Below are 20,640 nucleotides of genomic sequence, written 5' to 3'. Positions count from 1 at the left end.
ATCAATGCCCAAATAATTAGTCCAACTAAAACACAAAATCTAACTTATTTACTAATGAAATCAAATTATAAGATTTAATACTAGCTAACATATTTATACCAAAATATTTTAAAATTAAACAACTACAGCTTAGATTCATTTTGGTGATTAACTTAATCATATTTTAAAACTCATATATTTAGTAATTTAACTTCTATCAGTAAATATAAATTCTTATACTGCAAATAAAATCCCACGCATAGCAGATGATAAAAACATGATTGGTACATACTCAACAAGGGCATTTTGGGAAAGAAAACTCATAACCTGCATGACTCTTTGAGAAAATAACCTAGGATCAAAAATTACGTGACAGGGGCCATGCATACCGAAAACTATGTGCAGCGGTGGCTTTGGGTCGAAGTCCACGGCAGCACAGCTGGGGGTAGTGGCAGATCACGATGGTGGGGCACTGAGAGAGAGAGAGAGAGAGAGAGAGAGAGAGAGATATATAATTGAGAGAAACACACGGTGAGAGAGTGAGGGAGAGACCGAGAGGAAAAAAAAAACGACGTGAGCTTACCGAGGTCTGAGGCGACGTGCGGCAGACCAAAGGCTAGGCGGAGGTCGACAATGGTGAGCTCGATGGTTGGGCAATGATGTTGCTTAAGGCTGAGGCAACCGGCGTGGAGGAGTTGCTGTATGGATTGCTTTGTTTTTGGTTGTGAAAAACAGAGGTTCACCGTGTGACTGCAGGTGACTTGGTGACTTCCTTGCACGGTGGTTACAAGGCTAGATACGGTGGCTGGCCAGCGGTCGATGGTGGTGAGCTTGGGGGTTGGGCATCGTGTGGTGGTTTCAAACGAAAGAGCACAGGGCTGATGTTGCTCTATTTTCGGGGGCTAAAACAAGGGTCTACTTGCAATGGGTGTGGGGATGCCGTGGGTATGGAGAAAAGGTGGCTGGTCGCGGTAGTGGGTTCACTGTGCCGTGGCTGGTGGCCCCTAACATAACAGGTCCTACTCGGTTTTGAGTTGCAAAAACAGGAGTGTTTGTGGATGGCTTGCGGTGGTTGCTTCCTGGACGCACACTTGGGCTGCGACGTGGTTGTACTTGGGTTGGGCAAGGTGGTTGCTTTCTGGACGAGGACTAGAGGCCGTTGCTGCGTCAAGAAAGGGTGGTAACCCAGTCTAGGGTTGCAGGTGGTCGAAGTAAGAATGAGGCTTTGCGTGAACTGCTCGTGAAGTGAAAAACTTATGAATAAATAGTGATGCCATTAACCCTAGCGGGATAGACGTGCATGCAAAGGATATGAACGTGCACGTTGTGGGTCCTGGTTCAAGATCTTACGACTTGGGTTGTTTGGCCATTTCAAAAAAAAAAAAAAAAAATTGGCTCCCGATGTAGTGAATAAAGAATAATAAATGAGCTTTTTCATATGTCAAATCCAAAAATATTTAGAGAGCGGACTTGGTGCTTTGCTCGGGTGTTACATTGATAGCATGCCAAGGCCAGTCTTAGGCTTTGGCGAGTACTAGCTAGAAAGGGTTTTTACTTGCTGTAGTGAGGTACTAACCTAGGAGGCTAGGAAGGTCTATTTGTGCCCTGGTGGTGTAATAGTTCGACATGGGGTTGCGGTGTGATACTAGCATGGAATGGTTATAAGGTGGCCTAGAGCGGTTTCTAGCCTGAAAAGTTCTTTTGGTGTCTTGTCTGGTTATTAGCTCGATAAGGATATACCATCCCCTCGTGGGGTACATTGGAAGTAACTTTAGGTGACCTAACGTGGTAATAGCTTGGCAAGCTCTTCCTAATACCTAGAGCGGTTCTCTGCCAACATTTTCTTTGGGTGCCACAACAAAATACTAGTCCATCAAGGATGTTTAGGTGCTTTAGAAAGGTAATAGCATGCATAGCTTAGTAATTTTGTACCATGGTGGGGTAATAGCCCCAAAGAGTCTTTTATGTGTTGTGGCGGGGTACTAGCTTCGTAAAGTCCTTTGTTACCATAGTGATAAACTAGTATGACAAGTTCGTTATATGCCCTGGCAGGATTCAAGCCCATTGGTCTTTACATGTCATGGTGTTGTTCTAGCACGACAAGTATTTCAGTACCATAATGGGTTAATTGCTTGGAAGGGTCTTTAAGTACCTTGGCTAGGTACCCAATCTGTTAGGTTTTTAGGTGCGCTAGTGACGTATAGTTTGAAATAAGTCATTAGGTTCCCTGGAAGGGCTGCAAGGTCTTTCTATGCACTAGTAGTGTAGCCTAGCAAGTTCTTCTATGCCTTAACAGGGTACTAGTTTGGATGGTTATTTATGTATCTTGGTGGGGTGCTAGCTAAGCAGGGTATATTTCTTCCATGATGGGGTAGTAGCCAAACAGTGTCTTAAAGTACATTGGTGGAGGTACTAGCCCGATAAATTCTACAGCTAGACAATATCTTTAGGTACCTTGTGAAGGTACTAACCTGGTAGGGTCTTGGGTTGCCTTGGTGAGGTACTAGCCCTACAAGGTCTTTAGGTTCCATAGTGGGATTTTAAGCCAACGGAGTGTTTAGGTGCCTATGTTTGCTGCTCATTCGGCAAGGTCCTTCTATGTCTTGGTGGGGTAACAACCTAGAAAGTTTTCTCTATACCCTAGCACTATATTAGCCCAATAGGGTCTTTAGATGTAATGGCGGGGTACTAGCCCGACAAGATTTAAGTGCCTTAGTGGGGTACTAATACCTCTCTATAAGGATATTTCGTGCCTCAGTCTAGCTTGGCAGGGTCTTTAGTACCCTGGTAGGGTACTAGAGCAAAGCAAGGTCTTTGGTTTCCAAGTGCGGTACTTGGCCGACATTTTCTTTTAGAGCACTAGCATGATACTATCCATGTGGCTCCCAGTCCCTCATGTAAACTTTCAGGCGAGGTTCCATGGTATCAAGGGTGTCAGCCAAACGATCAACACTCAGGGTTTGATCGGGTCAGGCGTGCCTCATTTGGATGAAAGTGCACGTGTGGGATATGGGTATAAGATCGCAGCATAAAGATAAAGGTCTAGTCTGTGACTAGACCTTGTAGTACCAGAGTCTAAAACGCATTTAAAAATAGCATTACTGCCATTTCTTATCAGCATTAATTCAACGTTACGTACAACCCAAAATGCATTATTCATCGTCTAATAGGCAGCGAACCAAATATAGTGGTCACCCCTTTCCAAAGGCTAAGTATAACTCAAAATAATACATGGCGCCTACGACATAGATAGGCCTTCGTCTTCAGGGTTCAAGCGGGTCAGCTCTTCCTTCTCGATGTTACTTCTGGTCCTAACTCTTCACCAAAGTCTATGGTTCTAAGAGTGAAACTATAGGTAGGTTAGGCAACCATGACAAAAACTGCTAATGAGAGACAATGCTCCTAAAGATGCAATGAACATTTCATGTAAATAGTTAAGAGGCACATGCATGCATGTCATGGCGAGGAATCACTCTGAAATTCGTAGACACATGAGTCCATAAAACATGACAAGGAATCACCCTCTTAGTTATATATATATATATATATATATATATATATATATATATATAAGCATTGCAAGGAATCACCATTTGAGGAGTTACCCTCTAGTGCAAAGTAATTTAAGGCATGAGTACTACTTAGGCACGGAATCACCCATCGCTCAATTAGTTCAAATCCATAAAGTCACATTGGTTTCACTTGATTATATAGAGATTCATCGCATAGACATTTCCTCACCTGATGGAAAACTGGGATGAGTTGCTTTACCACTCAACATCGGGGAAATCCCATCTGCCCAATCAGCCTCATGCAATCCAACTTGCTTGTACCCCTACGCAGGTCTACTCTCACAGAGACACAACATGTTGCATCACGTGATACGCTGGGGATTCTACATCTTAACTGTCAGGTGAGGCCAACAAAAAACCACCCCACCCATATCATTCACGGGGAATCCCTCTACCTGTTTTAAGCTAGTGGCAACATCTCGCAGGAATGGGCACAGAGAACTCCCTCCCACCCCATGAAGACTGATGCACGATGCACATACTCACACAGAGATATAGATACACACTCCAGAAATCATGAATCAGCAGAAAATAAACAAACACATTTCAAAGCTTTGGAAAATGAGAAATGAACATAAGATAAACTTAATGCTCCAAACAGATTTATTTATGTCAAAAACGGAGAGATTACAAAAATGCAAATGCCTCTTACAAACAACATTCACCCCCACATTCCCCAATCCTATCTAGAAGTCAACCTACCTCACAACGTTGGGCTTGCTACTCGGTCTTGTCATTCCCTTCCTTGTTCCCTTGGCAACTTTCAACTACACGAGGTCTCAAGTGTCTAAGATCTTAAAAGTGAGATTTTGTCCCAATGTCCAAATCCCTTAGATAGGGTGGGACCGCTAGACGTCCTTCTGACACATCTCTGACTCCAGGTATGCTTGAATATGAGTCATTTGGCCTCAACTATCAAACCGCAGGATGACAGAATAAGATGGCTAGGGCATGGTTAGCCCTTCCCTACGGCCTACCAACTCCTTAGTCAATCCTTGAATGAGGATCTTCATGTGGCATCAGGCCATACCTCTAGGTTCAGATAATATGGCTTCTCGAGTTGTAATCCCTCCAGCAGACCCACTACAGATGTGACCCTTCAATTGGAGTGCAAACTTCTGCATACAACACTGCCACTCTTCTTAGCATCTTCCATGTTGTTCCAAAAAGCTCCCATACTTGATCTAGCTTCTCCTAGGCCGTTGCTCACCTAGGGTGAGTAACTCTTGTCTCATGAGAGCAACTGGCCTCTTCAACTCCTCATTCTCACCTTCATGTTGGACACCTTTTCAAGCTCGCCTACCATGGAACGAGACCCTCATCTCCACCTCGCTCTAGGACATTTCTGCCAGGTAGTCAACAAGGTGCTTGCTTGCCCATATGTTGGACTAGCTGCACTTTGTGGCACTCACAACAATTTTCTTCACCAACCAATGGAGTGTTCCTCATCTTTCTTTCCACTCAACCACATTGGTGGTATATCCCCTTGCACTGGTGAGCCCTCACAAGCCAAGCAAGGTCTTTGGTTCCCCTAGTGAGGGACAAGTTCAGCAAGGTATTTTTTATACCTAGCATGGTACTTGGCTAACAGGGTCTTTAGGTGTCTTGGCATCATAAAACGTATGGGGTACTAGGCCCAAAAATTATTGCCACTAGGTCACTTCAAAGTAGCATCTATAGCCACTAGTTCTTCTGGGAGCCTAAAATATATCTCTAATTTTGCTAAGAAGAGAATAAAATTCACTTCAAAGTGAACCAACCATGTGTCGATGCATAATTTTATTTTATTGTAGGGTTAGAAATTGGTAATTATAGGACTCATGTGAGCCAATAAATGAGGAGATTGATATTTTACATCTGTGGAATCAACTCTGCCAACTATCTATCCATGGCCATACATTGGTATTTTATAGAAGTTGCCTATGATGTTAGCCATTCCTGTTTCTACTATAGCCTCAAAGTCCACTTACAAAACTGGAGGCCTTATATTAGATTATTTTAAGAGTTCATCGTCACGTAGTACATATGAGTCTTTGACTTGCATGCAAAATTGGATAATAAAAACATGGGAGAGAAGCTGGGGGAAAGTGCAAGGCGTGTCATGCTCGTGGATGTGGATGACAAAGACAGGGCCTGGGGCAGTTTTTTACGTGTTAAGGTGCTACTAGATATTACCAAGCCTCTGGCAAGGGGGAGAGTCATTAACATGGGGGGCACACACCTCTGGATTCCGTTCAGATATGAACGTCTGCCTAGATTATGTTTCCATTGTGGAGTTCTGTTACACCCAAACTCAAGCTGCTCAGGTAACGTCTCTGATGGCAGATCTCGTGAAGGCATCTCCTTAATTCTGGGTCCTGGCTCAGGATTGGCCTTCCAACAAAACCTGAGCATCCCCATTTCCATTCTCGCAGCTCAGAGAGGGGGAATTCAGATGTTCGACAAGGTAGCTCAGAGGGCAAGCAACATGAAGATGGCAAGAACAACAAATTTCAAAAGGAAGCTCCTGTCTTGGAAACAGCTCCTTTTGACCTAGGTAGAAAAGACTGTACATAGTGTTTAGCAAAAGCAAGTGGCAACTTTTTGCACTCAGGAAATCAAGGTGGCTCTTATCTGCCGGTTGAGGAAACCTCAAACTGCATCGAGGAACCTTCAATAGCTACTGACATGCCTGCTCCCACCAACCTGCAGACAAGCTCACAGTAGATCAACCATGTCATTTCCTCTACAGAAGACAACAACCTGGTAAGTCTCCCTCAAACCTCTACTCAACAAAGTCCAGCTAGACAACAAAACTCACCTTTTGTCTAACTAGAAAATGAGGGCCAGGGGGAGTTTGCTTCTAGTCCTGAGGTAATTATGGTTAACATGCCTCTGATCTGTCCTAAAAACAGGAAAAAGAAAAGAACTAGTGCTATGACAGTTAAGTCCCCGAGAGTTTCTAAGAGACTCAAGAACCTAGCAATGGCAGAGGCTGTTCAACCCTTTACTGGAACTGCCAAGGGCTTGGGAACCCTCGTAAAGTTTGGGAGCTTCACCTTTTGGTGAGAGATAAGTCCCCAAATTTGGTTTTTCTAATTGAAATAAAATGTAAAATAAACAAAGTGGAAGCAATCCGTAACAAAATGGGATTTGAATGTAGTTTTATAGTTGACTGCTTGGGTCGAAGTGGAGGTTTGGCAGCCCTCTGGAAATAGGAACTCAATGTTGACTTAGTCTCTTACTCTCAAAGTCACATCTCCCTTCAGATCCAGGCTAATGCCTTAGACAAGAAATGGATCTTAACAGGCTTTTGTGGTCAACCTGTAGTTGCTAAGCAAAAAGAGAGTTTGAGCCTGCTCAGAATTCTTAAACCTGCTCAAAACATCCCCTAGTTATGCATGGGGGACTTCAATGAAATCATCTCCCATGGTGAAAAGATGGGTGGACCCCCTAAGCCCTCAAAACAAATGGATGATTTCAGGCAGACACTTATGGACTGTGATCTTGGAGACCTTGGCTTTGAAGGATCCCAATTTACATGGTGTAATAATCGAGAGGGCGCTAATTTCACGAAAGAGAGATTGGATAGGGCACTAGTAAATTGTGAATGGCATCAGCTATTTAACTTTAACTCAATCAACATTCTGTCTATCCAAAGCTCAAACCATAACCCCTACTAGTCACAAACCAATCACATGAACTTGCCTTCACCCATCAAAAAAGAATTCTCAAATATGAGGCAGCATGGGTTAAGCAGGGAATGTGATGTTATCATCAAAAGAGCCTGGTTTGGGTCACTCCAACATGGTTCTAAAGCAGAAGTCATTAAGAGAGGACTCGAGAGATGCAGATATCAGTTAAGAGATTGCATCACCTCTAAAAGGAACCATTAACAAACCCTTAACCATAAAAGGGAACTGTTAATATCCTTACAAGAATCAAACACTGGACTTGTAATTGAACAAATTCAAACCTTACAAAGGGAAGTTGATGCCTTCCTTGAGGAATATGATTTAAAATAGTGCCAGAGAGCCAAACAAGGATGGCTGCAAGATGGTGACAGAAACACCAAATATTTTCATAGATGTGCTACTCAAAGGAAACAAAGAAACTTCATCTCTAACATTAGAACTGAGGAAGGGAATCTTGTGTCAAATGTGGAGGATATTGGGGTGCAGTTTCGAGAATTTTACCTGGACCTTTTCTTATCCTCCAACCCAACTGGTGTTGTAGCTCTTCTGGAAAATCTCAAGCCATCTGTCACAAAAGAGATGAACATGAATTTATCCAATGGGTACAACACTAAAAAGGAGGTGGAAAGGGCCATCTTTGAAATGACCCTATTGGATCCCCTGGTCCTGATGGTTTCCCAGCACTTTTCTTTCAAAACCTCTGGTCAACTATAGGAGATTCTGTTGTAGCAGTTGTCATTGAATTGCTCAACTCAAAGGCAGGTTTCCAATCCATAAATCACACCTTCATCACCCCCATTCCCAAGAAGAGAACCCATGTGCTTGTAACTGACTACAGACCCATCAGCCTTTGCAATGTATTTTACAAAATTATTGCAAAGGTTATTATTGCCAATAGACTCAAAAGCATATTGCCACACTTGATCTCAGACACTCAAAGTGCCTTTGTCCAAGGAAGACTGATATCTGACAACACTATTGTGGCCTATGAACTACTTCACTCCATGCAAAACAGGATGAGAAGACAAAAAGAGAGGTACATGGCTCTCAGACTCGATATGAGCAAGTCCTATGACAGGCTTGAATGGAGCTTTTTACAAACTGTGATGCAAAAAATGGGGTTTGACAGTGGCTGGATTGACCTTATTATGCAGTGTGTGTCCCCAGTTTCCTACTCAATCGTCCTAAATGGCTCCCCTCAAACCAGCTTCACACCTTCCAGGGGTATTAGACAAGGAGACCCCTTTTCTCCTTACCTCTCTTCATCCTATGTTCAAAAATGTTAAGTTTTGCTTTGAACCAAGCTGAGCAGAGGGGTCATATCTCAGGATTTCCTATAGCTCAAGGTTCTTTGTCTATTAACCACCTATTTTTTGCAAATGACAGCCTTGTTTTTGCAAGGCTCACTCAAATGAATGGTGTAAGTTGCGTGGTATTCTAAGCTTCTATGAACAAGCCTCTGGTCAGAGACTCAACCTAGAAAAAACCTCCATCTTCTCCAGCAAAAACACCAAGCAAGTTAGTCAGCATTCCATAGTGGCCATGGCAAGCATCCAAGTCTCAGGTCCTTTTGATAAATACTTAGGCATGCCTTCCTATATTGGCAAGAAGAAATCCAAGGCCTTTAATCCAATTCTAGATAGGACTAAATCCCAGAGGGGAAGCTGGAAGACTAACCTACTTTCACAAACAGGGAAGGAGATACTTCTGAAATCCGTCATCCAGTCCATACCCACTTACTCCATGGGAATCTTCAAAATTCCTAAAGGCATCTTGAGGAACATCAACAAGCTTATGCAGTCCTTCTAGTGGGGGCTAAAAGAGCATAAATCGAAGCAAAATTGGCTAAGTTGGAAGGTCTTAGGCATATCCAAGCAGGTTGGGGGTCTTGGTTTCAGGGATTTTGAAAATTTCAACCTAGCTCTACTGGCCAAACAAGGTTGGAGGTTACTCACTCACTCCTCCTCTTTAGCTGCACGAGTTCTACAAGCAAAATACTTCCCTCATGCTGACTTCCCTACTACAAAAGTGAGGACTTGCGACTCCTTTGTATGGAAAAGCATTACAGCAGCTAGACCTCTCCTCCTCGAATGCCTAATCTGGAAAATTGGTAATGGTAAGAAGGTCAAAATCTGGTCTGACAAATGGATCCATACCCCCCACTTCTTTTAGGATCCAATCTCCACCCAAGACCCTTGAACCCGAGGCCATTGTTTCTTCCCTCATTGACCATGACACTCTCCAATGGAATCTACCTTTACTCTTTGACATCTTCAATGAATCTGAGGCCACCACCATCTCAAAACTTCCTATTAGCCCCTGCAATAGTCCTAATCAATTGGCTTGGAGATGTACTACCAATGGAAAATTCTCTGTGAAGTCTGCATATCACCTCCAAGTATCCCTTTCTACAGACAACCTTGGACAATCCCGATGTCCTCCAAGTTCTCCTACCTTGTGGAACCACATCTGGCATTTACAAGTCCAAAATTCTGCCAAGTTGTTTTTGCGGTGATCTTCAAAGGACATTCTTCCCATTAAGGTAAACCTGCACATAAGAAAGGTGGTTGACTCACCCCTGTGCCTAGTCTACCTGCTTCATCCTGAGACTATTTCTCATGTTCTTTGGACCTACGAAGATGCTCAAGATGTTTGAAGTTGCAGCTCGAGAAGGCTCCAAAAGTGTAGCATTAATGAGGCACCTTTAATTGGATCATGGATGAGCTTTTTTCAACTCTGCCTATAGAGGATCAGACTGCAGTGACCCTTACAACCAAGCAACTTTGGCACTGGAGAAACAAATGGGTTTTCGAGTCTCAGTTCCTTTCCCCCCCAACAAGTCACCAAGCAAGTTTCCACAAGCTTATCAGAGCTTCGCATGCTTAAAGGGGTCTAGGTAAAAAAGGTCTCTCTGGCCTCCTCCCCATCTCAATGGTGCAAACCCCCCCTTAAATCACTACAAAATCAACTGGGATGCAGCCATCGATAAAGTTGATTGCAAGGTAGGTATAGGAGTGGTCATTAGGGACTAGAATGGTTGTGTCACTGCCACCTTAAAGTCCACTTTTGCCTCCTTCCTTGACCCCTTGTTGGGGGAAGCCATTGCAGCACTGAGACCAGTTAAATTATGTGCTGAACTAGACCTCAGAACTATCACCTTGAAGGAGACTCATTGAACGTGGTGAATGCCATCAATGGACAGAAGGAAAGTTGGAGTTCAGTTGGTCTTCTCATCTCAAATATCAAGAAGTTGCTAAAACAAGTAGGAGTTTGGCATGTTAACCATGTCCCTCAACAAACCAATGTAGTGGCTCACTGCTTGGCCAAGAGTTCACTAGACCTCCTTGAGGAGTCTATTCATGTAGAGGATTATCCTCATTGTATTCACAACCTCCTTGGTTGATTTATTAATACAAGTGCAACATTTTTCTCAAAAAAAAAACATGTAATTAGCCATTAAAGTATAAATAGCGGTGTAAATTTAAACCGGACCGGACCGGACCGAACCGAACCGGAACGGTTGGTCCGGAACTGGTTCCTATATTATGAAAACCGGCCGGAACCGGTCCGGTTTCGGTTCCGTAGTTTCCGGAACCAGACCGGACTGAACCGGACCGGTTAGAAAAAATATATATATAAAAATTAATTTTATATATTATACAAAATATTTATATATATAAGTTGTATATATAATATATAATCATATATTAAATTTTTATATATAATACATAATTGTATATCATATATGAAATAATTTCATATTATAATTTATAAATTATAACATAAAATGTTAATTTAAAATATAAACATTTGTAATTTGTTTGATCATATATTATTAATATAATTATATATAAGATAATGTTATTATAATTTATAAAATAAAATTTTAATCTTAAATATGAAAATTAAATTGACCATATGCTTTAAACATAATATATATATATATATTAAATTATTAATAACATTTTATCATAAGAAGTAAGATTTTATTATATGTTTTTTACATTTTAAAAAAATCGGAAAACCGGACCAGAAACCGGTAAAACCGGATATACCGGTTTAGGAGGGTAACCGGGGCGTAATCGGTTTTGAAAAATGAAAAACCGGTACATACCGATTCGGTCCTAGATTTTGTCCAAAACAGGACAGGACTAGACCGGTTACACCCTTAAGTATAAATATAGTATAAAAATGTCAAGAGCATGATAGCCTGATGGCAAATGACTCAGTTCTCCAAATGGAAAACCTGGGTTCGAAACCCCCCACCCCTTGTATAAAAAAAAAAAAAAAAAAAAACATATAGTATAAAAATAAGTTAGATATTAACATAGAAATAAGTATAGTGTAATAAGTTAATAACACGGATTGTAATACTATAGTATAATAACATATATTTCGACACTAGTGAATTAATATTTACTAATAATACTAACAACTATAAAAACTATAAATAATAAAAACTTAGGGCTTAAACAAAGATTAAAATTAAAATTAAAATTCGGCTTTAAAAGAACAGAATTTAGTTTAGGCTTTAGAGGAAAAAAAAAGACCCAAAACAGGGTTTAGGCCCTTTAAGGGAAGAATTTGAGTTTAGAAGCCCAAAACGGAAGCAGCACAACCCAAAACGCGCAACCCAGCCCACATTCAAGCCAAACGACATTATTTTTAAAGGAAAGCGGGCGTCTTTTTTACTATGGTTTATAAGTTTCTTCCCCATTAAAACGGTGTCGTTTTGACTATGGTGTCTAAGTTTCTACCCACCACACCCCCCTTCCCACCCCCCGTCACGTGACCTCGCCCCCAGTTTCTCCCTTTCTCAGATTCTCTAAGTTTCTTAGAAACCCTAAGTCCCTTGGGCAACCTTCTCCACCCACCCAGCTCGTCGTCACTCTCTCTCTCTCTTCTCCCGTTGGGCGGTTGTCCCTCCACTCTTGCTGTGTGACCTCATTGAGTTAGTCTCTCACTCACTCACTCATTCATAGACCTGCTACGAGTCGCGACCTCACTAACTGAGCTGAGTAGTGCTAATGACCATCGACGTCGGTTCCATCACCGTAAGTGCCTCTTTCGTTCACCATCATAGTTGATTTTGGGTATGCTTATTTCCAGATTTGGGGTCTGCTAGTGCTTGCTTCTAGATTTTCGTTCACCACATTAAGTCCCTCCACTGCCCATTGTCAGGCTTGGTTTTTTTGTTTATTACCGTAATATGCCTTTTTTTATTACATGGTATGTGACTATTTTTGTTGGGACTTCTTTTTTGGCTTGCTTGCTGTTATGTTTTATGGTATCAATTGCCTTCTCTTGATCAAACAACTTTTTATATATTGCATAATGATTTCTTAATGATATTTTGGCAGTTTTAATTTGAATGTTGGGGTTGTTTCTGGCTTGGTTGTTACTATGCTTTATGGTGTCAATTGACTTCTCTTAATCAAACAACTTTGTATATACTGAATAAAGTTGGGGCTTTTTTTAATGATATTTCATGTGGTGTCTATTTTTGGCTTACTTGTTAAATGATTTCTCAAAGATATTTTTGTTTCTTGTTTAGCACCCAGCAGCCTATGAAAATCACATGTTTCTGTTTAAATTAGAATGTTGGGTTTTTTTTTTAATAAATTTGAGTTGGTGTGGGGTGGTTAGGAACTTAGACACAAAATTTGAATGTTGTGACTGTTTTGAGCTATAGTGGGGTGGGGTGTCAAATAAATTTGAATGTTGGGGCTGCTTTTAAATGTGAATTTGCATAGTGAGGGTTGTTTTTGTGAATTTATTGTCTTTGCATGATTAACCATGCTCTTTCGTTTGTGTGTTGTGTTTTAGTTTTTAAATCGTAAATGTTGAAGGCACAAGCACTCCTATGTCCATTCTCTGCATCTTGTCCAAAAGGACAATAACCATAACAGCCTATCGAGACTCACATAATCTAGTAAATCATTAGACTATTCGGTAGGCACTCCTACTACCTTCCATTCTACCCTCCTCCCTCCACCCGGTAGTAGAAACTCCAAGAATAGGTCTAAGGTACGGGATCACTTCACAAGAGTGTCTAATTGTGATCCCGATGAGCCTACAGCAACTTGTAACCATTGTGGGAGGTTACGGACATGTCATTCCAAAAGGTAGGACACTTCATCCATAAGACCACACATCCACATTTGCCTTAAAAAACGTAAGAATAAATTGGACAATGGTCAACAATTATTGGTTCCGGAGGCAAGAGTGGAAGGTCGGTAAAGGGAGAAGAATCTAGGGATGACCAAGTATAATGAGACAAAATTTACAACTACCGACCTTGCTAGGATGGTGATAGTGGATGAGTTAACTTTTAGGGTTGTAGAGGGTCAAAGGTTTCCGAACTACACTAAATCCCTTAATCCTAGGTTTTCTATTCCTTCTCATTTTATGGTAATGAAGGATTTTATGAGACTTTTCTTAAGGGAGAATGATAGTTTGAAGAAAATGTTTTTGGCAACCAAACAAAGAGTGTGTTTGACCAAGGACACTTGGACTTCTATCCAAAACATTAATTACATGTGTGTCACGGCCCACTTTATTGATAGTAGTTGGAAGTTTCATAAGTAGATCACTTCATTTACTCGGGTTAGCGATCACAAGGGGCAACAATTGGGAGGGAGTTGGAGGAATGTAAGCTTGACTGGGTCATTGACAAAATTCTTACAAAGTGGACAATGCTATCTCTAACGACCCCACTATTGAATGGTTGAGAATAAGGAAAATTGAAAGTGAGGAATTTGTTGCGGATCACAAGTTTATTCACATGAGGTGTACTATACATATTTTAAATATTATTGTGAGTGATGGTTTAAAAGATGTTGATGACTTAATCATAAGGTTATCCAATTTGATTAAGTACGTGAAGTCTTCTGTCCAAAGGCTTGCCACTTTCAAGTCTTGTGTCATAAGTCAAAAGTTCTATATTCTAGTTTCTTGTGTCTTGACATGCCTACTAGATGGAACTAGACCTATTTTATGTTGAACGTGGCTAAGAAGTATAAAAAATCCTTCCAGCTTCTACTTGATGAGGATTCCTACTCACGAGTTTATTTGTCTAAGGATGGGCTTGGGAAAAAGGGTTTAGGAGCTCCTGGGTCTGATGACTAGGAGACCATCAGAAACTTTACGAAGTTTCTTCATGTATTTTATAATATCACATTACATATTTTTGGTACACTATATGTCACCTCAAATTTGTATTTTCAAGAGCTTATTAATATTCATGCAAATTTGAATAGTTTTTGTAACAATAGTAATTGACGCTTGAGTTCAATGGCTTTTAGAATGAAAACAAAATATGATAAATATTATGGGCATCTTCAAAAGATAACTAGTTGTTTATTGATATCATTCTTGATCCATGATACAAATTGGTTACTCTAGCATATTAGTTTAATCAAACATTGAGCAATGAGAGAGGTGAGGAATTTGTTGAACTCCTCAAGAGGGATATGGAGCTCTTGTATGAACAATATGTTTGGCGGTGGGTGCGCAAGTGGGTCTAATTCAACTATGTCTCACACCAGTAATCAAGGTAGTACATCAATGGGGAGTAGTGGTACAATTGTTCCCTTGGCCTTTTTGAGAAAGTTCCATAAAAAGCAAAACTCTGCAATCTTGATGGATTGTAAGTCGGACCTAGAATGGTATTTGTTGGAGGATGTTGAGGCTCTGATGAAGAGTTTGGACATTTTAATTTGGTGGAGGGTCAACTCCACCAAATATCCGTTTCTTTATCTAATGGCAAGAGATATCTTGGTCATGTTTTCTTTAACTTGTAGTGAATGATTTGGTTTCGCAATTTTGGTTATGTTTTTAATAAAATTGAAGTAAATCAATGAATGATTTACCTGTAGTGAATGATTTAGTTTTAGTTTTAGTTTCAGTTTTTGAAAAATTTGAGATTTGAAAGTCCCACAAAAAAATTTGTTTTAAAAACATGTGCAAAAAAAAAAAAAACACCAAATCTGACTCCACTCTGACAAGTCGGAGTCGAATTTAGGGAATTTCAACTCAACTTGGTTAGTGCTCACCCCTAAAGTACAATCCTAGTAGTTATTTTAATTGGCTTGAAGTTGAGTAGTAGCTGAGTTAGAAGAATTGGAACCATGGGGTTATTGTCGTAGAGTCATTTAGTTTGTGTCATCTTATTTTATAGGTACTAGTTTAATTCTATTAACTTATAATTTGTGTCAATTATGTTTATGCGTTGATTGATTCTCACTTGGCACCGTTATGAGGCAATTAGATGTTAAAAAAAAAGTTCAGGTAAGTGGTACTCATATGCTAGACTTTACCTAAAATTAGCTAAGGTTAATTTTCTGAGAAAACGTGCATGTCTTTGTTATAAAAACAACCTTGGTTATTTTCTACTCTACTTTTTGTATCTAAACAATGAAATGTGATATTTTATCATGATTGGTGTAGACATAAGCATCTTGTACTCCATTTCCCCACAACAAAAAATGTGAATTTGACTTTGATTTTTACGCGATATAATGAAATTACTTATTCAATACACTATTCTATTAAGTATGGTATCTAAAAGTCCTATGGCATAACATTTTATTTCTACTTCTGTTATGACCTTACCATGAGTATAAAATTATTATCTCTATCATTATGTTGTACCAACATATCTGTTTTTGTTTCTTAGTGCACCCATTTTGGAGACAAAGTATTTTCCTATGTGAATCTATTTTGTGTGCACACTCGACGCACCGAGTTTAAAAGGATGAGATGCAAGGCCAAAAACTGCCAGAAAACTACCTCTAGAACTCTCTCGGTTTCTCTCTAGAAAAGTGAGGGAAAAGTGCTAAGTGTGAGAAAATGTGAGAGGTATGTGATATAAGGGAGGGGCTGATATGAGGATGGCTGAGTGACCCTTGGATGGGAGGGTTGCAACTGAAAGGATGGGGACAAAAGGGCTGCATAGCTGCTATTTCCAACTGCAGTCTAGCCGAGTGGATGGGCTGGTGTTTTGTAGCCTTTTTTATTGCCATCAAATTACTATTTGAAGCTAGCAAATGAGTGGCATATCAGCCATAGCCTTGGCGTTAGGAAGAGGAAGAAGCTTGCTCAAGAGACTTGGCTTGGTGGTGGTGGTTTTCGGTGGACCAAAGATGGGCCTAACTGAGTGGGCTTCAATTTGGGGTATAAATAGGGTTTAGGTTAGATTAAGTCCAAATCAAATTTCTCTTAATCCAATGTAATTATCAAGTTGTAAGAGAGGGGTTAAGGGTGTATAAGTGTATAACTGAGTGGTTAATAACATGTATAAGTGATTTAATCAAGTGATTAAACACTTAATCAAAACTGGCCACTTTAGGATTTGGAAACCAAGTTTAGGGTTTCAGCCAACACATGGGATTTAGGGTTTCAGTTTGTTTCCAATGATTTAGGATTACACTAGGATTGAAACCCTCTTTGGTTGACCAAATAGTGTTTGATTAAAAGAAATAGGTTTGGGCATAGGTGGCATGAACACATGCCTTGATTTACCCATCATTCCATCACACTTCAACCTCCATGTGACAAGTGTCCTGTTACTATTCCAATAAATGGCTAGGATTGTGCCATGTGTCCAACCAAAAGTAACTCTAGTGATTCTATGTGGATTTGGATATTCTACGAGGCGATTTGACAATTGCTCAAACCGGTTGCCATGTGGTGCTATCCATGGTGTTATTATTCACCCAAAAAGTTGCGAAACTTTCTATTGTACCATAAAATCCTAAATAATTATACGAGTCTAGTGGTGCAATTCGTTTTATGAATTTAGCTCCTAAGTGCCTTAATTAAATAAAAAGGCACTATCGTTCACTATTCATCCGAAAAGTTGAAAATGTATTAGTGTACTGTAAAATCCTAAATATTAATCTGAGGCTAATGGTGTAATTCATTTCATCAACTTGTACTCCTAAGTGCCTTAAATAAATAGAAAGACAACTATGTCACCATAGTGGGTCGAGATTCGACTATTCTGACAAACTAAAACCTAATCGATCGCTCAATTCGTGAAATCTTTTCGAGATTTTACGATGTTGTCTACAGTCTAAAGAAATTCATCCATTGAATTTCTTTCGGGTCGTCACACTCCACCACTGCTGTGAGTCTGTGACCACCACTATTTCATCAAGGTAGCTCTACTTTTTACAATGACACCGAAGGTCATTTCAAAATCCCAAGCTTCTGGCTATAAATCAAACGTTTTGGGTATGGTAGTTTGGGTGATTTGATAGTTGTTTGGGATTAGGGTTTGATACCCTATATTTGGAATCTTTTGAGGTTTCTTATTACAATTCCAAATCCTAATCCTCCTCTGCCAATGAATTTGGATAGTTTGGGATTAATCTAAGTCCCCAATTTAAATTGGGTTTGGAATTCAAGTTTGACCCTAATACGAACGCCCAAATGTTATTATTTTTTGAGTTTGAATGAGGGTTGTAAAATTGTGACCCTTATTCGATCTTTATATTCTCTAGTGTGGTGTTTGTTGTGAGTTATGAATTTGTGATATGCTCTTGTTTTCTCATGTATATTTTTTAGACTAAATTGAGGGTACTAAAGTGTTGGCACATCCGCTAAATGTGAAGCCACAACATAACTCAATGGTATAATATATCCAAAGCCACAAATACTACCCCTACCCTTATCCCTATCTCTTACCCTATCCCATACACTTCATTACTCCCAACACAATCCAATAAAAGGAATGCTTCAACGGCGACCATTTCACCAAAGTGGAGGGTTGTTAACGCAATAACCCAAAAGCCAAACATAATTATTGGGGCCCTATTATGGGTTGTCACTATAAAATCATTCAAACAAGTAACAGGCACCTTCCAGCACGTCTCCCTATAGTCAAGGGATAAAGTAGATTGGACTTTGGGTTGAAGAAGGGCACCTTGAAATGCAAACGAAGTATGACCTGTATAAATTGAGGGTGTCTCTTGCTTGGATGGTAATCATTTATCTCTCACCTCCAATATGTAGACATTGGTGCAAAACTTGAATTAGAAGTGTTATGGCTCACTTTAGTGATGGTGGTGGGGAGTTGAACAAGAAAATTATCAAGTTTTCTCTTATTTCCAAACATAAAGGGGAGACCATTGATAAGTGTATTGATGAGGTTTTGACGAAGTTTGTTATAGAGTAGATTTTGATAATTATGATTGACAATGCATCCTCTAATGACACAACAGTTAAATTCTTAAGAAATTGAAAAGCAATTGCAAGTTTGTCTTGGAAGGGGAGTTTTTACATCTACAATGTCATGCACATATTATCATTATATTGTGACTAATGATTTGAAAGATGTCCATTTCTCGGTCAAAAATGCGAGGAATATGGTGAAATATATGAGATTTTCTCTGGCAAAATATTAGAAGTTCAAGAATTTTGTTAAATAAGGACAAAATTGAGTCCAAAAGATGTTGTCCCTCAATGTCCAAACAAGGTGGGACTATACTTGAAGTTGGAAACAGTCGAAAAATTCCGAAGGCCTTTTGATTCTATGAGGAAGAAGGGCATGCAATATATCTATCATTTCATTGACAAAGATGGGGAGTGGGAGTAGGCCCTTGGGCCACCCGAAATTGATGATTAGGAAAATTTTCGGGGATTGGTCTTATTTTTTTTTTTAAGTTTTGTTATGATGTCTCTTCGGCATCTTCGTTTATTTTTACGTGGTATCAAATGAGTATTTTGTACAATTTCCCTTGTGAATAAGCAATTGGATGAGATGAGTGAGTGTTGATCCTACTTTGAGTCTTATGGCAATAAATATGAGGCTTAAATACAACAAATATTGAGGAAGTACCAATGGGGTCAGTCTATTATTGAAATCCATTTGTATATTCAGATTCTATGTTTTTTTATTCATGAAAATGTTTCATTTTTCCTAAGCTCTTGTATTGGAATTCATCCAGGTCAAATCTGAAAAAACTTCTGTAAAGCTTTGAGTTGTTAAGAGATTGGTGTGAATGTGATAGAAAGGAAAGATAATTTTTAGTCATTGCATCTCATTAGAAGAAAATGCTCTGGTTGGCTCATTACCTCTTCTATTAAGTGTTAATTTGTATTTTTATTTAATGGTAAGATTTGCTTCTTTTCCCTGTGTACTTTTGAGTGGCTTACACCTTTGCTTGTTCAATTGCAGCTATATTGCATAATCGGTACATAATCTATATGCTAAGCACATATCATATACATTTGACGGTGTTTTTACTGATATTTATGCGGGAGGGGTCTTAGATTCAAGGCCACTTATGAAGTGGTGACAAACAACCCACTTTCTTCTTTAATCTTGATTATTATTATTGTACTAATTGGCATTATTTTTTTAAATAGAGTTGGGAGGGTCCTACTGCAATGTAAGAAATATGCATGCTAGTTTGGGCTCTTTCACTTCTTACACTGTCCATCCACCTGTTGCCGCCTTCTTGCCTCCTCTCCACGCCAGTGAGTCTCTCTCTTTCTCTTAGTCTCCATTTGTCTTTCCAGGCTCAGTTTAAATATAAATTATTGGAGAAAAGTGTTCAAGTTTCAGGGCTAGAGTCATATTTTTTTTCTCTTACTTGTTTGTAACTCCATGTTCTTTTATTAGCTATGATAATTGTGTTGGCTATGATAATTGTGTTGATAAAATCCTCTAGTAAACATGTTACTCTTAATTTTTTGTAGTCTGTAATTATTTTGCATCATTGGTATGCCTCATTACTTATCAAGAAATTCTTATGAATATAATTTTTTATTACTTATAAAAAAAATATTAAAGTGAAGGATTTAACATTGTGCTTGTAAAAAAAAAAAAATATATATATATATATATATATATATATATGCTTAATTCATATGAATCCATTCTAGTTTTATGTATTCTATTTAGTGCATTTTTTTTTTTAATCTTGTTAGGGACCTTTTCCTGCGAGTTTTTCTCGCCATAAATAATTTTTTGCGATCCAATCTTTACCCAGCGATAAACTTTCACCACCTATAATTATTTGCTACTACCACAAATCGCCGCAAATAGTTATTTTTGTTGACGATTAACCATGGTTAACATTCTTGTGAACGAAATTTTGGGACTTTTCGGTAAAAAAAATCACTGCAAAAATTATTTTTTCTCTTGGCAAATTCTCAATCAAGACTAATCTTTCTACGCGACTTGGGGGCAACGCAAAATCGCGGGGAGAAGTCAATTGCGGTGAGTTTTAGCCCTTTTCCAGCGATTAAGTGTCGCGGCAAAAACTCATTTTTCTTGTAGTGAGGTGGATTAAAACTAAAGGAATCTCACTTAAAATCAAATGAGCGAGGCTTAAGGAAACACATTTCTCGAAATTGAATGAGCAAAGCACATCAATAAAACTCGCTCAAAACCAAATGAACGAGGC

Source organism: Juglans microcarpa x Juglans regia, chromosome 2D, assembly GCF_004785595.1.
Source record: "Juglans microcarpa x Juglans regia isolate MS1-56 chromosome 2D, Jm3101_v1.0, whole genome shotgun sequence".
Lineage (NCBI taxonomy): Eukaryota > Viridiplantae > Streptophyta > Magnoliopsida > Fagales > Juglandaceae > Juglans > Juglans microcarpa x Juglans regia.
Note: the sequence above shows the minus strand (reverse complement) of the source record.